We start from the raw sequence: 22168 nt of genomic DNA, 5'->3' as shown, positions 1-22168 counted from the left end.
TGGAAAATTAATATAGAATACTCTCAAGCCAGTTTTATCTGCTCTTTTGTTCATAATGACATATTAAAATTTAATTTTAATATGAAGGTATGATGGAAGTGATGTTTTCATTTACATTGACAACTTTTATTAGAGAGTGCTATGATTTGTGAGGTAATGCTTGTATTATTTTTCTTTACATTTTTCCTATTAATCCTTAAGGCTTTACCCAGTGGGTTTTTTTTTTTTTTTTTTTTAACACGAATGTAAAACTATTCTAGACATTAACCCAAATTTGGGAAAAATTTACAGAAAAGTGAAATTAATACAAATATTAAAACAAAACATTTTAAGTATATATTTTACATTCCTCCCTGACTTAGAGCAGTTCACTTATTTCCAACTATGACACTTTATTTTTTGTTCAGAAATTAGGACATGAAAATTATATCTTGAGTGGCATTGTTTTATTATTAAAATTATTCTTTATAGGAGTTCCCATCGTGGCTCAGTGGTTAACAAATCCGGCTAGGAACCATGAGGTTGCGGGTTCAATCCCTGGCCTTGCTCAGTGGGTTAAGGATCCGGCGTTGCCGTGAGCTGTGGTGTAGGTCACAGATGCGGCTCGGATCCCGCGTTGCTGTGGCTCTGGTGTAGGCCGGTGGCTACAGCTCCGATTAGACCCCTAGCCTGGGAACCTCCATATGGCATGGGAGCAGCCCAAGAAATAGCAAAAAAAAAAAAAAAAAAAAAAAAAATTATTCTTTATAGAAAAATATTAAGTCATGAGAGTTATTTCCCTTAGCTAGACATGTATACTGGCTTATTAAAGTATTATTCAGGAGTTCCTGTTGTGGTGCAGCGGAAACAAATCTGACTAGGAACCATGAGGTTGCGGGTTCGATCCCTGACTTCGCTCAGTGGGCTAAGGATCCGGCATTGCCATGAGCTGTGGTGTAGGTCACAGACACAGCTCAGATCTGGTGTTGCTATGGCTGTGGCATAGGCTGGCAGTTGTAGCTCAGATTAGCCCCTAGCCTAGGAACCTCTTATGCCACAGGTGTGACCCTAAAAAGCAAACAAACAAACGTATTATTCAGTTGAGCAAGGATTATATAAAATACCACTTTTCATGAGCATGAAATTGAGGCAAAACTATAACTTTTAATATCTGTTTCACACTTGACAAAATTTACAAAATTGTGTTTTTAATATTAGTGCACTCATGTTACTTAATATGGTGGTTGCTTTTTTGCTCTTAGAAGGTTCAATGCCTGGCGACACCTTTGGAAGGCATTTGACATTCATCTGATTTCTGTTTCCTTGATTTGCTTTTTGTTCTTTTACCAGATTTATCCCTGTGGGTATAGTCTAAGAAGTCAAGGCATCTTGGTTTTTGTGTTAGACTGAGCTGAGCAGCTCCAGTAAGCTTCTTAAGGCAGATTAAGCAGGGCCCATCTAGGGGCTTCTGGGTGGTGGCTGATGGAGTGAATGGAGGGAAAGAGTAAGCCCCTCCCTTTGGCTTTGGTGAGGCTAGACACAGTTTACATGGTTTTGTGTACTGTTTATGTCCATAAAGCAAAGGTATTTCTGCGAAACTGTAAATGTTGTAAATAAATACATCCCACTTTGAGTCTCAAAAAAAAAAAAAAAAAAAAAAAAAAAAAGACGTGATCCCTGGAACTGCTATTATGTTGATTTTTCAGTCTGGTACACTGTCATGATTTTTGCAGGTATATAAACAAATATATTCAAACTGGCTAATCAAAGAGCATTTAATGGAGGGATGAGAGAGAGGGGGTTATTATCCAGCTATTGGTTCATCCAGAGGTGATATCAATTCAGACATACTTCCAACTGGAATTTGAAATACTAGCCATCATCAGTGTTGTTCATAATAGATAGAACACAAAACAAAGTTGCCAACAGTCCATGGTTCTTTAATCAGAAATCTCAGGTTGATTATTATAGCTTTCTTCTTCTGCCACCAATTCCATCTTCCCCTTACTCTCACCCTCTTTTGGGCACATGTGCTGGACAGGTTTCTTTGATTGGTGATGCAAACCTTTATTCCTACAAGTTTTGAATATTTGGTGGCGCTGCCTTCCTTGGATTTCTACAGAATTTCAATAACCAGGTAATTGGAGAAGTTTTTGTTAGAGATGCCTCAGTAAATCTCCTGAATTTCTAACATAATTGTCCTTGCCCCTATTGTATAGCAGCAACCCCAAATCTTCTTTGAAAAATTGTCAACCAATAGACCCCTTCCCTCTCTGTTAATTCAGTAGCTTGAAATGCCCCACTGCCAGGGAGTAGTTTCAGCTTCCAAAACAACAGTTGTAGAACTCTGGTCCCTGGTAGAAACATTCTTCCTTCTGGGCACTGAGATCCTCAAAGCCGCCAATCCCAAGATTTTAGCACAGGAAGTGAAAGTCCTGTAAATGAGTTATTTGATGTGTTTGTATTGTAGCCATGACTGCCTTACCTCTTTGTTCTCAAACATATATATTCTGGCAATGGAAGACATAGATGGCTTAAGGCATATGTCATATCTTATAGAACACACCCAAACTGCTCCCAGCAAGCATCCATATATGAACCACTGTACTGGTAGGCCACTCACCACTCCATTTAGCCAAATGATTCTGGATGATGTGGCATGAGGTATGGCCAGTGAAAATCTATAGGTTCGAGCCCATTGCTATATTTCCTTTGCCATAAACAGAATTTCCTGGTTAAAGGCAGTATTATAAGGAATACCATGGCAGACATAGAGGAACTTGCAAAAGTATTGAAGGGGAGGTAAATCTATATTTTGATTAAATTTAATATATTATGAAAATTATTTTTACCTGTTTAAATTGTGGCTATTATAAAATTTTAAATTATATATGTGATTCATATTTCCACTGACAGCACTGTTCTTGGCTTTTTAGAATAGCTCTCTGGCCATGGGTCAGGGAACCAGAGTAAGGATTCTTCCCATTACTAAACGCATTTATTGTTGTGATACCATAAGATGGACTTTGGTGAAGTCTCCATATATATCTTTACCTCTGTAAGCCCCTGTTTTGACTGTGCCAAAGTGAGTTTTGGGTTCCAGGGATTAAGGTCAATTCAGAGCTAATCTAATACAACTACCTAATAACCCATGGAAAGATTTGGTATTTTCCTTTTCCCAATTCATAGTCACCAATATAAAAGGGCATAGATGATCCTGGAATGGCTTTCAGAAAATTCATAGCATGTGTTGTGGCCAGGTTCCAGGGGCCTTCCAAAAGGGACTCCAGCTCCAGCTCCACCTAAATTATGTGACTCTGAATATATGAATAGGCTTAGCTCTTGGCCAGGCAGTAGATAAGAGATCATGAATCCCACCATGGTGACTAAAATTGGGATTTTGCCCACAAGACCTAAACTTTTTCAGTGTATAAGTCAGTAGGCAGCTTTGTAGTCTATTTATTTCATTTCCATAGACCTCTCTGGAACAAAGCATACTGATTGTCATCCCATCCCTGTAGCTTATTAGGGTAACTACACCTTTCAGAAATTAATTTCTACCACATAGCCTCTGCTCTTCAGATCACGGTAGATACATTTAAACTAAGGAGCCCAAATCTGTTTGCACCATCTCTCCAGCGTAGAGAAGATAGTTATCATAAAGTTTCTCAAGCGTGCTGGTTGTTTCCTCACCAGTGTAATTCTTTGGTGAAGGGAATGTCCCATAGGCCCTTTCAGAGGTCCGGTTAGGGAAGGGCTGAACAGGGTAATTCATGATAGCTCTTTTCCAGTATTTTCACTTACTTGAGCTTTTGGAAATCTGTTTTGGTATGCCAGAAAAATTATGCTTTTTCAACTTTACTATGTAAGCCATTATTGAATCAAGGATTCAATTAACCAGTCACTCCCACTTGCTCAAGGCAATGTATTAAATCCCAAATCCCAGATGAATACACATACATTGATAAATTTGGCCTGATCAAGCATTTTAGTTTATCTTCTTGGTATAAAATTCTTAGGATCAAACAAACCATTCCCTTACATGCTAGCTGCACTCCTACTGATACAAATTGGCAAGGTTTTGCAATTGTTTCATTGTGCAGGCTGTCATCTCCTGAATCTGGCCTTGATTTTGGCTATATTAGGATCTAACTTGTTAGGATCCTGGGGCCATGAGTGATAATAGAAATGAATCCTGAAAAGAACTGCCATTCTCTGATTGAGTTCCCACCTCAGCTGAAGCAATTGGACGTTCTGTTATGATCAGGGAATACTAATTTATAGGAGTGTTGGTTTCTGTAGGTAGAAAGGTGGGGAATGAGGATGGCTGGGATGGTTTGGGATTGTTTGGGGCTTCAATATTCTGAGCCTCAGTATTTGATCAGATTGTACCAACCTATGTTTCACTCTTTTTCCAGCATTACCTCATTATCAGGACCTCATGGTATTGGTTTTGCCCATTTTCATCAGTATAGCAATTCCATAACCCTTCAAATCAGATTTTGAAGCTGGTCTTCAGCCTTATTTGCCCCAAGTCTTAATAAGGACTCTTTTAAGACTGACAGGGAACTTTGCTATTTTAACCTCTGTTCTGAATTGAGCATTCAAGGCCTTCAATTTGTCCTTTTTCCTTTCTGTAATCCTTAGGGCCATCAGAAGTAGCCATGTCACGCTACTTTCTTTGCATTAGACGCCACCATTGTCACTTTAGCAGGTAAAGGCCACAGCTCGTAAAGCCTTGCCTTGCACATGCACTTCTTTTTCTCACTACCATCAGTGATAATTTGAGTAACTGTGTTGCCAGCATATGCCTAGAATTGCTGGGATTTCACTAACTCCCTGATAAGGAGGCTATCCTGTTCTCTTCACACATGGGAAACTCAATGCCAGAATGCCATTTTGACTTCTGGGGCCTTGGGTCACTCCTGCGACCGATAACTGTCAGGCCCTCTCTCTAATTTTGAGTGAGACACTCAAATGGGGAAAATGTGGAGACAGACGTTCATGAAAACAGTACTATTTACAAGAAAATGGGTAGGCATAAAGGAAACCAACAAGGGATGGTTGAAGCACTCTGAGGCTGCAATAACAGGAAGCCGTGAGCAGCCCCATGTCTGAAGGGGCAGGGGGATGGAGGGGTCATTGAGATTAGGGGAGGAGAGAGACTTGAAACTGACCTTCAGTATAGGAATGTACCCCTGTCTGTGACTGAAGAATAAATACCTAGACCTCTCCACCCTCCCCTCTTTGCTTCCTATATTTTATATTTGAAAATTTTCCATTCAGTGGGTTGGTAGCAGTGAGCCCAGCACTGATGTGCACTTACATGTTTCTTATGTGTCTATATATATATATATATAAACACTTAGAACAATATCTGGAATACAGTATACATTCAGTAAATATTAGCTCCTTCCTTCTTCCCTCTCTCCCTCTGTCCCACACGAGCTAAAGTTTCTCTCTAGAATTCAGTTTGCATACCCTAGAGGACACCAGGTAGTGTCTTGGTCTTGACTGCGTAGTCCCAATAGTTAGATTATTTACAGATAATGTCTGGCATCTCTTGAAGTGAACTAAGCACTTCTTATGGCTTATTCCTCTAATTGAATCTTTTTATTTGACATGAGCAAAACCAGGTAGTTATCAGTTGAAAACAGTAAGTCTAGTAATTGGAAAAATTCTTTTAATAAGAAAAGGTTCTTAGAGTTTTCTTGTGGCTCAGTGGGTTAAGGATCTGCCATTGTCATTGCTGTGGCCCAGGTCACTGCTGTGGTGCGGGTTTGATCCCTGGCCCAGGAATTTCCAGATGCCACAGGCATGGCCAAAAAGAAAAACAAACAAACAAACAAACAAAAAAAAAAACTTACATTTAAAAAAATGTAAATATAAATATTTGTTTAATCATTTATTTTTTGATATAAGGCTAGGCCCTTTCCTTTCCTTTCAGTGAAGAATTTGGTTTTGGAATTGTGTGTAATTTTTCTGCCCTAAACCACACTCATAACATATCATCTCTAATTCCATTTTCAGTTTCTTTAAGAACTTAAAGACCTTGTGATAATGCAATTAGACTTCAATTAAATATTTAAGATTTTTATCACTAATTTTTACGATTACCTTTGCCCATCTCCAATTCATTAACATTTTTTCAACTCAGCCTTATTGCCTCTTTGCAGAGTGGTAAAAACAGTTTTTATAAAAACAACTTTATAGAGAGAGATGTATGAATGACTGGGTCACTTTGCTGTACAGCAGAAATTGACAGAAAGTTGTAAATTAACTGTAATTTTTTTTAAAGGTTAAAAAATAAAAACAAAACAACTTTCCTTCTGTATATATTTTATTAGAATACAGATATTTGAACAATTAATTATAATGACAGGTACAGTTGACAGAAACAGGTTTGGCTGGAATCACAACTGACTCAATGTGACTATCCAGTTCCACTGCTAGAAGTGTTTATTTTTATTTATTTATTTATTTTTGTCCCGTGGCATATGGAGGTTCCCAGGGTAGGGGTCTAATTGATACTGTAGCCACAGGCCTACACCACAGCCACAGCAACGCGGGATCTGAGCCACATCTGCAACCCGCACCACAGCTCACGGCAACTGTGGATCCTTAACCGACTGAGCAAGGCCAGGGATTGAACCCTTAACTTCATGGTTCCTAGTCAGACTCGTTAACCACTGAGCCACGACAGGAACTCCACTGCTAGAAGTGTTTACATGGGCATACCTAACAGAGGCCTATGAACACAGGACTTCAGTATGTCTTTCAAAGGGAACAGAGAGACAGTCAAAAAACTTCTTCCTATTACTGTTCCTAGATTACAGGTGAGGAGACTAAGGCACAGAGAGGTCACACAGATAGAGCCTGGATTCACACCAAGACAGTCGAACTCCAAAATCTATCCTCCATGCTATGGAATAGATGATACAGCCCCATATGTTTATTCTATTCTCTATCCTGCTGAACTCTATTAAATTAGCTCAAAATGATAAAGCAAAAAAGTACTATTTGGAAGTCAAGAGATCAGGACATAGTGGTTTTAGAATGGGCTCATTGCAGATTAGCTATGTGACTTTGTCAGATCACTTAATTTAATCTCCCTATGCTGCTAATATTATGTGATGCAATTGCAATGTTACCTTTTCTCCCCGGGATTTTGTTGCTAATCAATCACTAAGGCCAAACGTTAAAATAGTAAAAGACTGGTCCCCACACTCCACTTTTTTAAGTTTGCTATTGTTTGTATTAACTTCCAAGATAGATTTGCATAAAATGGAATAGGTTTTAAGATTTTCTGTGTTCACAGCATCAGTATCACTTCTCTGCTAACATAAACTTCAGAGATAACTTTGATACAGTTTCTGATTTTGGATTTCTAGTTCAGATATAGTTTGTTCACTTAAAATGCATTCCGTTTTAAAGAAGATTTTTGAAAAAGCTCCCTCCTTTTTATACTTTTTTTATATGTTTTTCTGAACACCAGCAGAAGTATAAAACAATGTTGAATGTTCCCCTCCTTCATCTCTGCCAATTAGTACCTGAATGGCTTTTTTTTTTTTTTTAATTGCTTTTTAGGGCCGCATCCACAGCATATATGGAGGTTCCCAGGCTAGAGGTTGAATCGGAGCTGCAGCTGTCAGCCTCCGCCACAGCCATGCAGGATCCAAGCCCTGTCTGTGACCTACACCACAGCTCACGGCAACGCTGGGATCCTTAACCCACTGAGCGAGGCCAGGGATTGAACCCACAACCTCATGGTTCCTAGTTGGATTTGTTTCCGCTGCGCCACAACAGGAACTCACTGAATGGCATTTTTCATACTGGAATTGAAGATGGGTTTAGATGTACAAAGCCCTGACTACTTGATTTGATTGCATGTTTTAAATTTTGATTATAGTCATTGATAATATTTTTTAATTTTGAAAGCATGCCCGATTTTACAAATAACCAATAAGGCTTAAATATTTTGATAGTATTTACCAGCATTTGCCATGGGAAGGTTTATTGTTTTTTTTGTTTTGTTTTGTTTACTTTTTTCAGGGCTGCGCCTGTGGCATTTGGAAGTTCCCAGGCTAGGGGTTGAAATGGAGCTGCAGCTGCCGGCCTAACTACAGCCACAGCAGTGCCAGATCCATGCCACCTCTGTGACCTACACCACACTTCACTGAAACACCAGATCCTTTAACCCATTGAACAAGGCTAGGGATTGAACCCACATCCTCATGGATACTAGTTGGGTTCGTTACCACTCAGCCACAACGGGAACTCCTGGAAAGGTCTGTTTTCTAACAATTACTTTTCAACAGTATAATTGTTTCTGGAAATAGATTAATGTTATAATCTTTTCTCAGTAGCAGATAATTCTTGTCAACAACTCTTAGGTTTTATTCCTGACTTAAGATAATACCAGGAGAAATCAGAACTTTTCTTACTTTCGTTATGGCAGTACTTTATACTCTTTCTGAAGTATTGTCCATTCAGGAGAAAAAAAAAAAAAAAAAGTGAAGTGAAATAAGACAATCTAAGTTTTATTTGTGCAATAATCACCAGTGTTTGATATTTTTTTTTTAAAAAAATATTTTCATTTATTATGGGTTAGAGATATTCTATTGGTCTTGATGCTGGATATCTCATTAGGATTGCTTATTTCATTGCAGTATGGTGGCTGAATTTAAGATATATAGCAATTGTAATCCTCTTTCTACTTTTGCCTCTTTGCAACATTCAAAAAAAATGAATGGCTGAGGAAGGAAAAAATAACAGATCTTTTTACGTGTGAAATATAAATGGCCAGAAAGAAATGATAAAGAGCTCAATTGTATCATCAGCCATATATCAGCTGGAGATTACAATCAAAATTTTAGTCCAGTGAGAAAGTAAATTACATTTTTATAAACATGTCCCATATAAGTTGTAAAAAAAATTTAAAAACTTTTAAAAAGATTTTGAAATCTATCCATTAGTCTTAGATTTACCATACAAATCATGTAATTTCCTTTACTATAAATTTGTAACAAAGCATAGTATTTATGTGAGTTTTTAATGAATCAGTGCTGCTACAGAAATGATTTTATTAGTTTTGTCTTAGATTTTAGTTTAAAAAGTGATTAAAGTCTTCTCATTCTTAGAAATTTGATTAGTGTGCTTCATACATTTTGTATTGCTCCTTTTAATTGTCTTTACTATACCAAATACACTAGGGAAATAGTGTTTCAATTAAGCCCTGGACCCCTATTAATCAAAACAATACTTAGCATACTTGTTATTTTTTAAAACTAGAACTAGAATTACATATTTTTTCCTAATTAGCACTTCAAGTATATTTCTCACATATTCTAATCCAGTGCTCAAATTAGATGTTTAAAACAGAATACAAGTAATGTACTTTTAATATATGGGAACATATATGCATTATAAATTCCTTTGTATAAATTGTAAAGAGGAGAAAGTAAGAATGCCTCTTGTATAGTCTCAAGTGTCTTTATTGCCATGTCTAAAGTTCAGTTTTGGAATTAAACTGGATTCACATTCTTACAAAAAAAATCATTTGTTTAAAAATGGAATCTTTTGATTTGAAACTGAAAAATCCTAATGTCCCAAGGAAACTTACTGTCTCTTGTATTCCAAAGAAGCCAATTAATTCTTAACACTAGCATATTTTTAAGATGCTTGTTTTAATATGAAAGTATTGTTCAGAGATATATAAATAAAATTCCTGAGTAAGCAGACAAGTGTAGGAATTGATTTTTTTTTTTTTACCTTAAGAAAATAAGAATTACTTTGTGTTTTCAATAAGGCCTGCTATAAAATTCAAAGGAACACCTTATTAGCTTTCAATTAAATCAGTATTTATTATATGATATACTTATTTGGATATATCACCTAAAAATAAACACTTCGTAAAGCTAGTTTATATGATAGATCTGTTTCATATAACCCTGGAGTAATAGCTATTTGAGGAACCATTCAGTGCCATAAAGTCTTGACTTAGGGTCAATAAGCCTACAGTATTATTATGAGCAAATGTCTCATTTATTTCCAAACACCTCAATAATGTTGATTTTTACAACAGTATTTTGTAACCTATTCGACATTTGACAAATTCCAGCTTAAGAAATTTGTCCTTTATGTCTGATTGTCAGTTTAAAGCTATTTTGTCCTATAAAAAGCAACTAACTAAACCAGATGTCATAAAAGTATCCATCTGTTAAAACAAAAACTTGTACATTTTTAGTTCCTTTATATTAGAACTGTCTTTTTATTTTTTAAGAACCTGCAAATCCATGGATTTTATCTTATCCATAAAAGTAGCTCAGAAATATGGAATACTTGAATCAGTTCCCATTATTGATTATTTAAAAGTATCAGTTAAATAGTATACTGCTGCAAACTCACTTAAAATTTTGCCTTTATTTTTAACTCTACATTTTGTTCAGTTATGCTTTTAACTATCATTATAATATACCTATAAAATAAAATGACTCACTTTGCTTTTGAATATATTTGGATATTCACATTTAATGGACTATTAAAACAACCAACAGTCATTTTTAAAAGGTAGAAACTGCAGGCTCTCAGAGAACCTGGTAAGAAAAGATTGTTTTCCCCTTATCATCAAATTTCTTGAAATAAAGTTCAAAAGTAGTATCTGGCTTGATTTGAGATAGAGCTAATCTTTGACCTTATTGTTAGAAACACAAGGTAATGTCAAATGCTGTAGCTTTAAGTCTTCTCAAGTGGGACAGTCTGTTAATCTGCCATGAGAAGGATATGCCCTCAGATACAGTGTCATTTCTTACTAAAAAAGGACCACCACTGTCACATCATTTCCTTAAATTGCTGACTGATCAGGAATTCCATAAACTAAAAGGACTGCAGAGCACTCATGGCATTTGTAATCACTCATTTTCTTCTCTAATACACCGTTTCCATCTCATTTCATTTATCTCCCCCTCTTGTCTTTCTGCTTTCTACTCTTTGTTTTTCTCATAGGGTTTTTTCTTTCCCCCCATTAATCCTTCAATGTTTGTTTCAATATTACTTTACTTTATTTTTTGAGGTGAAAGATAAGTACCTTAAGTTTCTATTACACACGAAATGCTTTGTATAACATGGATTTGTTACAGGTTATAGACCTTTGGATATTAATAGTACTGATTATTTTGTGAAATAAAAGCAAAAATGTCTGAAAATCAGGTACATGGCCAAAAAGATCATCATCAGTTTTTTCCGTATTGACATTGTTTTAAAAAACAGATCAGAGTTCCCTTTATGGCTATTATCCATGAGGATATAGGTTCGATGCCTGGCCTCTCTCAGTGGATTAAGGATCCCATGTTTCCATGAGCTGTGGTGTAGGTCACAGACATGGCTTAGATCCCAAATTGCTGTGGCTGTGGCATAGGCCAGCAGCTGCAGCTCCAATTCAACCCCAGCCCAGGTAACTTCCATAGATCACCATGAATTTTATACCAGATTTGCTAAAGAGATCCATTTAAAAAACACTAAGCCATGGGCCAGGATGCTGATAGACATGTTTGATTAAATTATGCTGGTTTAGAAATTGAATCTGGTGCAGCTCATTCATAGTAGTGACGGTGCATTGACTGTAGTGTAATTTGTCTGGCAGACTTCCCTTGAGAAGGAACTGTTTTCACCTGATTGTAGACCTGGCACCTGGCCCACGTTCTGGGTGATCTCCCAAGTGTGAACTTTCCCCACCCTCCACCCCTCCTTTCCTTCCTGGAGGTGGTTGATAGAGGAGGATTACACTGATAATTACACAAACAGTGTCAGTTGCACACATGATTTGCATAACTGTGCTCTGCTGATTTCACCCATCAAGTCCTGACACCTAAGGCCCATGGTGCCTCTCTGTATGCTTCACAGTAAACACTGAAGAGAGGCGATGGGATTAAGATCTTCATTCCTGACTCTTAAACACATACACTTAAGGCCCTGCCCATTGAAAACTGACCAGGAGGGAAAAGCCACTTCCAGTCAGGTCAGCTGCTGTGACAATCCATGTGATTTCTACCTTGTAGATCACCTTCCCCCACCCCCAATAATCATCAAATACATTACATTATATGTTCCTTATAAAAGAAGTTAAAATTTTAATTGCATAGACGATCTCATCTTTTTCAAGGAGCAGCAGTCATGCTTCTTTACATTTCAAACACTCATTTCTAGAAGGAATCGTGGAAAAAGAAGCATTTCTTCTCTAACATTCTTATCTCATATAGTTGTTCATTTTGGCTCAAAGACCAAATCAGATTAGTTTCCTGCTGGAACTTTTCCTCCTTACCTCTTTCTATTATCAGGAGTTCTAAAGAAATTAACAGGAACCATGGACCTGTTCCTCATTTTTCTCAATTTTCTGTGGACGCCATCTCCATTTCCCAAGTTTAGTAGCATAGTTTTGCATCCTACTTGGATGTTACTGTGGACAGTCTGAACTTCTGGCCCTTTCACATTTTCCTTTCCACGGTGCTATCTGCAGCCCTGGCATGTTTTGGAACTCCATGGCAGAAGTGGAATGGCAGCATGCCAGCTGCATTACTCACTCGGTGTCCAGAAAGACACATCCCACTGTTTTCTGTTTTGTTTTGTTGAGGTTTTTTTTTTTTTTTTTTTTTTTTTTTTTTTGTAAGCTAACCTCCACCCTCTGCTTTTATTTTTCCTACTTGATGCGTGCATGTGAGTCAAAGAAACCTGTTCATCCACAGCCTGTACTATCTTGCCAAATCTTGTAGGAAAACTCCCAAATGGTAGAAAACCATGCAAATGAGGTAAATAAAATCCAATATCATTCATTATAAGCATAGAAAATATATGTAGAATTTTTATTTACGGTATCATACAATCAGCATGGTATCTCTTTAAATTGTACAAAAATATGATAATAAGCATATAGCTAAGAATGAAAGATCCTAAATTCTGCTTCTCCAGAGAAAAGATCTTACTATATTTTGTATCTGCATCCCTTTATACTGTATCGATTGAATAAATGAAAGACTATGGATGCTTTCATTTGAGCATTCTTACATTAACTAGAAAGTTGTCTTTTTTTAGATTACTGGAGGTCAGTTGTGGTTATATGTGTTTCCTGGCAGATGATAAATGCCAGTCCATTGTAAAAATTGAAGTTAATGGCTAACATTTAACGAGCTCTTATTTTGTAACAGGCACTGTTTTAAGGGCCTCATTTTACAGATATGTAGAATCAGATTTAAACAGAGAGAGATGCTAATATCCACACAGATCTGTAGTTTTGAATATCATGTGTATGATCCCTTAGGTCAACCTTTATCTTTTTAAGGTTATTATACTTTTACCTTATTTATTAATTTATATTTTACCAACAATGTATTATTTGGATTAGATTTTAAACACACAAAAAGTGCTCAACATAATAAAACTGAAGAGATATATAATGCTGAAATAAACAAAAATGTTCCCTAATGCTATGGGACATATAAAAATTAAAATAAATAAATATAAGACTAGTGTAACTTATCTATATGAGACTGCTTTTCAGATATCATGCTATGACATAGGAAAAATCATACCATTATATGCACATTTTATACAGTTTCCAGTATATTTGGGAAAAGCTGAGATGTAAACTCTGCTTTGCCTGACTCCAGAACCCATGCTCTCAGCCACCATAATCCTATTTCCCAAGCTTCATATAGCAGCCAGAATGTTATTTAAAAACCCAGTTTAAATCCTGTTATTCCCCTGCTTAAAGTCTTTTAATGGGGAGTTCCTGTCATGGCTCAGTGGTTAATAAGCCCAGCTGGTATCCATGAGGATGTGGGTTCAATCACTGTCCTCATTCAGTGGGTCAGGGATCTGGCATTGCCATGAGCTGTGGTGTAGGCCGGCAGCTACAGCTCTGACTCGATCCTTAGCTTGGGAACCTCCATATGCCACTGGTGCGACCCTAAAAAAAACAAAAACAACAATAAAAAATTATTTTAATGGCTTTCCATTGCTCTTGTAATAACCAAATTGCTATCAAATTGTTTATCATGGCCACGTTCTGCCTCCCTCTCCTATCTGTGCACTTGCCACTCTACCCCTCACGCTGTATTCTTTGCCACCTGAGGGTTCCTTTATTTTTCTTTATCCTTGGGATTTTTCACTGATGATCCTAGAAGTCTTCTACTTTCAGCTCTTTCCCCCAGTTCTTGGCATGGTCGCATCACTGTCCTTCAGATATTCGCTTCAGTGTCATCTCCTTGGAGAGAATGTACCTAAAGCATCCTCTTAACTCCTGTCTCTGTCTTGATCATCAAATCTCAGAAAGTTTGGGCCAGAATCTGTGGTTTTCTTTTTTTGTTTGTTTGTGCATATGTTACATGTCTGTCCTCACTTGAATGTAAATTTGTGAGACTGTGGACTTCCTTTGTCGTATTTATTAAGGTATTCCCAGCTCCCTGGGTGGTGCTTGGTACATAATAGATAATCAGAAATTTTTTGTTGGTTAATTGAATAATGAGGGCCATATGGTATAATATACTTCCCAGAAAAAGGAAAGGGATGAAAACATTGACCTATTCTAATTTCTATAGTCAGCTAATGCATATTTTTTAAGTTTGTCCATTACTATGTATAACTAAATAAACATTTAGTTTTTTTTCTTGTGAAATTATACCATTATATGCAATGGTGAAATTAGATGTAGCTCAGGACTGCTCTTTTTACTCACTCCTGGATAATAAACATAGCACTCATGAGTGATTGCCTTTCTCAGTTAAAAATTCTTGGTACCATTTGAAGAAGCTTAAAAAGCTCTAATAATGATCCAATAATGAAACAACATTTATTCACTCAACACATATTTCTTATTTATGTGCCAGGCATTTTTCTAGGCACCTGAGATACAGTAGTGAAGAAAAAAGATCTTGCTCCTGTGGATCTTAACACTTTAATGAAGGGAGATAGACAATCGATAGTAAATGTAGTAGATAAATAAATTGTATAATGTGTTAGAAGGTGATGAATGCTACAGGAAGAAAAAAAAAAGTTATCTTATTGAGCATTTTTTGTATATCAAGTACCTTAAGTTTTCTTTATGCATATTTTTATATTTGTCACAAAAATGCTATGAATTAGGTACTGTTATTTAACTTAACCCAAGTTCTACACAGAGCTGATAGGTGTTAGGGCTCTTATTTAAAAACTAAGTATGAATCCCTATTGTGGATACATGGGTGTGTGTGTGTACATAAAATTCTTTACCCTATGTGAATACTCCATAAATTAGAGGAAGTTATATGCTTTCAATTTAATTGGACCTCTTTGATATCCAATTTTTTCTCACTTGGATTATTATAACTTCTGAAAGCCTTGCTTACTTCTCTGTGAGTTATTATAATATTGGAAAGTCAGATGAGAAAAGTAAAGAGAAAATATAAATCATATCAAAAAGGAAAATTTATGTGGTTTATTTGGTTACTTATTTATATATGTAGAAAGTTCTTGGCTTTTTACTTTTCATTCCCCATGATAAGTGTTTTGCACATTTGTAATAATGAAACAGTATCAAATATACCTGTTTGTCTTGTGTCTTAGGTTTTTACTTCACCATCTCCTTTCTGTATTATTAACTTTTTTCACCTTTATGATTTAGTGGCTCCTCTTCTTATTTCATCAGTCAGACAGACAGTTAAGTAATTATTGTTACATTTGCTATGAGAGAAGTGGGCCTCTTAGTTTAGTGGTTTATAAATATTATATTATGCTTGTATGTATCACACTTCAGGTAGTTGGTAAATATATGTGATATGGATAAAAAATTGACATATGTATTTTTAATGGTTGCAAAAATCCTGAGAGTTGAGTATCTATGTCTGTTTTTTAAGAAATTTATAAGCAAATATAGAAATAAATAATTACCTTCTATATAATAAAGAGCCTAGAAAGCATAACTGTTACACTGCCAAAATATTTTACAGTGTATATTTTGTTCATTTCCATTTAGCTTCCTTATTTAAGGTGTTCAGTTAAAGAAATCTTATGAAACTTGTTATTTAAACAGAGTGATAGAGAAGTAGATGTCAACAAATACACCCTTATGAGCGTAATCTTACGTGAGACTTTTTACAACTATGCATTTTTTTCACAATGAGCTAAAAATAAAAAGTAGTTTCTTTTGCTTTCAATTGTCTGTGATAGTTTTCATTTAAAAGGTTCATCCACACTTATGTATATTTCCCTTGATGCTTATGTCCTTATACTAAGTTTTTTATTTAATTTAAAATTTAATCTTACTACATTATAAAGCAAATGGAAATATTTGAATGGTTAGGTAATGCTGGCTCTGTGAACTCAAGGCTGATGTCTGTCTTGTTCACAGTTGTGTCCACTGCACTTGAATACATGTCAAATGAATGGTAAAAGAAGTATATGCTCTTGCTCAGCACTTGGCCAGTCCTATGGAAAAACAAACAGTAAAGTCTATTGATGCTGGCAGTGTGTGTCTGTTTGGTTATCACAGTTTCTCAATGTATGTCCACAGAAATATAGTTGCTTGAGAAATTAAGTAACAAAATACTTATATTTAAAATAATTTGGAGGAAACACTGGGTTGAACAGATTTTGTTTGCTTGTTTTGTTACTTTGAAAAGAACCTTGGTATATTCATGTACCTTGTGAATCTCTATGAAACCCACCTAAATGTACTAGTTCACACACATGTTTGAACATTTAACATTCTTCCTCCTCCCCAGCTTCCATTGGTAAATTCTGCCTAGAGAGATAAAAGTTATTTCATTGTAATAATTTTTGACAGACACCAAATTATACTGAAATGATTGAGTGTAACTGAGGTTCTCTTTGAAAAATAGCTCACTTTCAGGTAAGGATTTGTTGTCCTTCTAAAATAATTCACTTTCCACTTAAACATTCTATCAAAAAAATCTGCAGTCATTAAGACTTCTAAAGGTTTAGAAAAAAAGTAGATATGGATATTTCTCAAGTATTCTCTATCAGGCAGAATTTTGAAACTTAGGACAGTAAGATAAAATCACAAAGAGGAAAGTTAGCAATTTTTTTAACCACTTGAAAATTAAAAAGTTTAAACATCAAAAAGCCATAAATTAAGTACTCATAAGAAATCAAAGGATTATTAGCCTTAATATATACAGAGATTAAACAAATCGATAAGAAAGACAATAGCAGTAATAGTAACTGATAAATAGGTAAAGGTACCAAATAGATAATTTGAAAGGATAGCATAGAATGCTAATAAATTTTTGTTATTTTTCAATTTCACTAATGCAAATGATAAAGAAGTATGAATTATATTGAATTGTTTAGCACAAACTTCCCAAACTTTCTTCAAATTTAGAATTTATACATTTGCCAGGTAAAATCAGATGTCAGAATTCCGTTTTGTGCGTTTATTTATAAGAGTAGATGTATTTGATTTTACTAAGGGAAAATGAATGTGATGTGCGTAATGCTCTGTTACTGATTTTTTATGTGTCATGACAAATGGTAAATATATTTTCTGTATATAGATGTGTTTCTTTGCATGTTTCTTGTATGTGTAAACAAACGTACATCTATATAAAGAATAAAACATCTACCACATGTATTAGTGCTATTGTAATTTGTTTTATAGGTTTCACTAGGATAAATCTTGAAGTGACATATTTCAAGAGAATATAAGTGAACAAGACTTGATTGTGCTATATAACTTCATAACACCCTATGAATTTATGGTAAACATTTCTACTTCACAATTCTTTATGGCTATTTGATTTGCTCTTCCTTTTGGGGGATTCTTAGGAGTATAGGCACAAGTATTTCTTATTTCTAATTCCTCATAATGACAGATGGAGAAAATGCTAGTAAATTCTAGCAAATTTTTTTCTAATTGAATAGTTGCCAGGATTGTCAAGTTTCCTTACTGCATCTTCAATTTGTAATTCATTGTTCAGGTGAGTAATCTGTATCAACATCTCTAACATATTATACTGATAATTCTTCCCATTTTTAGGTAGTATAGAATTTTTGTGAAGGACAGTATGTCAAAGAAGAGTCTATATGTTAACTTTTGAGATAGCTGGGAATACTGATCCTGATATTGAATGTCTTAGGATCCTTAGTAGTGTAATTTATCTTCAAAGAATTATACTTATGAGGAACTTAATTTCACTTACCTGAATTGTCTTGATAATAAAACTTACAAAGTTAGTGGTATTAATTTCTTGGTATTTAACTCAATTAATAGTATAACTTTTATTTCCAATCATGATGAAGTATTAGGGGCCAGATTTACCCTCCTGTCTTGAACAACTAGAATATCAGACAAAATATATTAAATGGCTTTTAGACATTGAATAGATCCCTGACAGAAGAGAACAAAGGTACTAAGGCCTATGATTACCCAACCTAACTTCCTAGAAGCAGTTTTTAGGCCACAGTGCGGGAACGGCAAGCCCAAAAAGAGCCAGGCAATGTTACTCTGAAGAGACAGAGATCACAGTCCAGGAAGATCTGTATGCTTAGATACTCAAGGCAGAGTATCAGGTAGGAGGAAACTTCACAGAAAAAAAAACTTGAAATTTTTCATAGGGCCTCCTTTACTCTTTGGCTAAATAGTGATCTATCCATGTATATGAGGAAACTACCTAAACCTGGGGAAAGAAACATCAAAAAGCAGAAGGCCAAATAATTTCTGGAGTTCATGCAGAGCCAGGAATAGTGAATTCTTACCAGCTAATGTGGAAAGACTCTGTAATATGCAGGGCACTGAGTTAAGTCTTGAAAAGAGTATTGCCTTAGTACTGGGACTAAATTAACCTTGAGATTAAAACATTCTCTGCATCTGCCCTAAAGCATAAAAAAAAAAAAATACAAAAAGGATTAAACTGATTCCAAGTAATGTAATGCATACCAGCACCAATAAACCATACTTTAAAGAAGTGCAGCAAAATCTAGATCCCACTAATGTAAAATTCACAATATCCAGCACCCATTAAAAAAAAAAAAAAATCAACAGATGAGCAAAGAAGATGGAAAATACCACCCACAATGAGTAGAAAAACCAGTCAATAGAAACAGACCTAGAAATGACCAGATAATGGAATTAGCAGACAAGGTTGATAAAACAGCTGTTATAAATATGCTCCATATGTTCACAAATATAAAAGAAAACATGAATGTGATGAGAATAGAAGTAGTACTTGGAGGAAAATATGTATAATTAGGTGCTAATATTAGAAAATAAAAAAAGTTTCAATCAGTTAAGCTTGCTTCTTAAATTAAGAAAGAGGAGTACATTAAATCTCAAGTGTGTAAAGGAAGGAACTAATAAAGAGAAAGCTGAAAAATATGAGAGAAAAATCAATGAAGTAAAAGGTTGATTCTATGAAAAAATCAATAAATGGATAAACTTGTAGCCAAGATCAAGCAGTACAAAGACAGAACATCCAGTTTCCCAAATTAGAAATGAAAATGAGAATCACTAAAACTCCTGTAGCTATTGCAAGTATAGTACAGAAATATTTTAAGTTTATGTCAATAAATTAGAGCTGATAAAATAAACAAATGTCTTGAAACATAGAAATTATTGAAGCTCATTCAAGAAGAAGTAGATATTCTGAATAGCTTAACATTCCTTCCAGGAATTGAAATTATAGTTAAAAACATTCCCACAAAGAAAATACCTGATGACTTCACTTGTAAATACTGTCAAATATTTAAGGAAGAAATAATTTAGAGAGAAAATTTCTTCCAGTGACTGGAAAGGGGAGTAATACTTCAAAACATTATATGAGTTCAGCATTATCCTGATACCAAAACCAAAGACATTATAATCTGAGATAACTATATAGCATATCCCTTATGAACATAAATGTACAAATCCTTAACCAAATTTTAGCAAGTAGAATCCAGAAATAAATATATATATACATATATATATATATAATGATGAAGTAGGGTTTGTCACAGGAATTCAAAGTTGATTTAACACTAGAAAAATCAAACAATATAATTCTCCTTATTAAAAACTAAGAAACCTCAATAATCATCTTCATAGATGCAAAAAAGCATTTGACCTAATTTAGTATTTATATACATGGTAAAAATTATCAGCAATAGAATAGGAAGGAACTTTCTCAACAGAATAAAAACTATAGCATATTCGATGAAATAAAAAGCAATAAAAAGTAGTAAACTACCAATATAACACAACAGCATTGATGAATCTCAAAGTCATTATGCTGAGTTAAACTAAAGGCAAGACTATGTATTGTATGATTCAGTTTATATGGAATCCTAAAAAAGGCAAAATTGTGACAGAAGCAGATCAGTGGTTGCCAAGGGCTAAGTGTGGGGAAGGAAATTGGTACAAAGGAGCAAGAGGGGATTTTTTTAAGGTGACGGATATAGGAATGTTTTAATTGTGGTGGTGGTTATACAACCATATGCACTTCCAAACTCCTTGACTTGTGTACTTAAAGTGAGTGAATTTTATTTTCATGTAAGCTATCCCTTGATAAAGTTGATTTAAAAAATAAAACTGTTAACCCCAAATTCCCAATCCATCCCACTCCCTCCCCCTCCCCATTGAGAAAAAAGAATCTACACATGTATGTGTAGCTGGGTCACCTTGCTGTACTGTAGAAAATTGACAACACTCTAAACCAGCAATAATGGAAAACATAAAAATCATTATAAATGAACAAAAATAAAAATAAAACTCTGCATGTATTACAGCTCAGATGTGAACAAGGTGGTTGGTTGGAAGTGCCAGTGATCATGTGATAGACCCCTACTTTAATATATCAAGTCAGGAAAGTGGTAACTCTAAAACTGTTTTCCCTCTCGATCCTCTCTTTTTTATTTATCCTTTCTCCAAGAGCCTCAAAATTATGATTGGGGAAAAAAAATGACTTAATGACTTTAGCTGTGTTCTGACAATATTCCAGTTGGCACTTAATGTAGCATTGTGGGAATGGGAAAGCTAAGAGTCTCACAATCAACACCCTGGCAAACCATTTATCTTTTACTTGGGGAGCTGATTCTTTTCCATGCAGTTCTTTCTAATGTGAAATAACGCCAGATAGCCCTCTAAAAAGACAGCAGCAGTATACCAGCAGTCTAAGAGAAATTGATCAATGTAACTTTATCCACTTGAATTTTAAAATTGAGACCCACAGGTCAATTGGAAGTAGAATTGATGTAAGGTTTAAATTGGATCACTGTCCTCAAGATCTGTACTTAACATACAGTAGTAAACTCCCATACTGAAATAAATACACCTTTTTTTATATTGTTATCAGCAATAAATAAAATGATACTTCATTCACAGGCTGTTCACATTTTAATCCCCAAATTTCTTATAAAAGCAAGGATAATTTTAACACCTTAATTAATACAATTGAGAGCATTAATGACAGGGTTAAGAAAATTAATATTTACTTCAAAAAGAAATTTTAACTCAGTTTCAGACCTAGAGAATGTGATGATTTTTGAGTTTCTATAGACCACTGTTTTTCAGCTTCAGTTTATAAGCAACCACCAGGGAAACTTGTTCAACATGTAAACCTCAGAATACTACTCCTGGAAATTCTGGGTCCAACATGGACCCAGGAATCTGCATTTCAACAGACACTCCAAGTAATTCTAACATTAAGGGAGCATGCAGTTCACATTTTGAGAACCATTGCAAATGGCTAAGCTAAAACATATTTGTATATAGGTAGGGAATGTTATATTTTAACAGACAGCTAAATAAATGTAGTTTAGAATAGAGGAGATATTTAGTTTTACATTTCCACGAATTTCCTTGTCTTACAAATTGTGATCACTTTTTGTGTGGCTAAGCTTTACTAATATCTCAAGCTCCTATTTATCAAAATAGAGAGTGACACATGCTTACAGAGCCATAGCCTACCAACATTTAAAAGGATATTGCCTATTGCTGTCTAAACCTCATGAAATGAAAAGCTACATTTGTCTTTACTCCTTAAAACCCCACTAAAATAAAAGTAGATTTTTATAGAAATATAAACCCCTAAGACCAAAGACAAAGGGAAAGGATAGAATAGCAGCCAAGAGAAAGATGGAAAGAAGGTAGAGGGAGGAGTGGTAACAGACCCTGGAACTTCTAGTGATTATAGAAGGAATGAAGGATGAATAGCAAAGCCATTTG

The 22168-nt window shown here is 35.1% G+C and overlaps 2 protein-coding genes across 37 annotated transcripts in view; one reads left to right on the top strand and one right to left on the bottom strand.

Moving 5' to 3' along the window:
• The window catches only part of LOC110257137 (PC-esterase domain-containing protein 1B-like), a 276259-nt gene that overhangs the window by 39116 nt on the left and 214975 nt on the right, over positions 1 to 22168 (bottom strand). The window lies entirely within an intron of this gene.
• Positions 1 to 22168, top strand: part of IKZF2 (IKAROS family zinc finger 2) — a 166363-nt gene that overhangs the window by 112120 nt on the left and 32075 nt on the right. The gene's annotated exons all lie outside the window — the stretch shown is intronic.

Source organism: Sus scrofa, chromosome 15 (genome assembly GCF_054392235.1).
Source record: "Sus scrofa isolate SSC_HxYL_T2T_F1_AM1 chromosome 15, Sscrofa_HxYL_maternal_Yorkshire_Landrace_v2.0, whole genome shotgun sequence".
Taxonomy (NCBI): domain Eukaryota; kingdom Metazoa; phylum Chordata; class Mammalia; order Artiodactyla; family Suidae; genus Sus; species Sus scrofa.
Note: the sequence above shows the minus strand (reverse complement) of the source record. Positions and strands in the feature narration are given on the sequence as shown.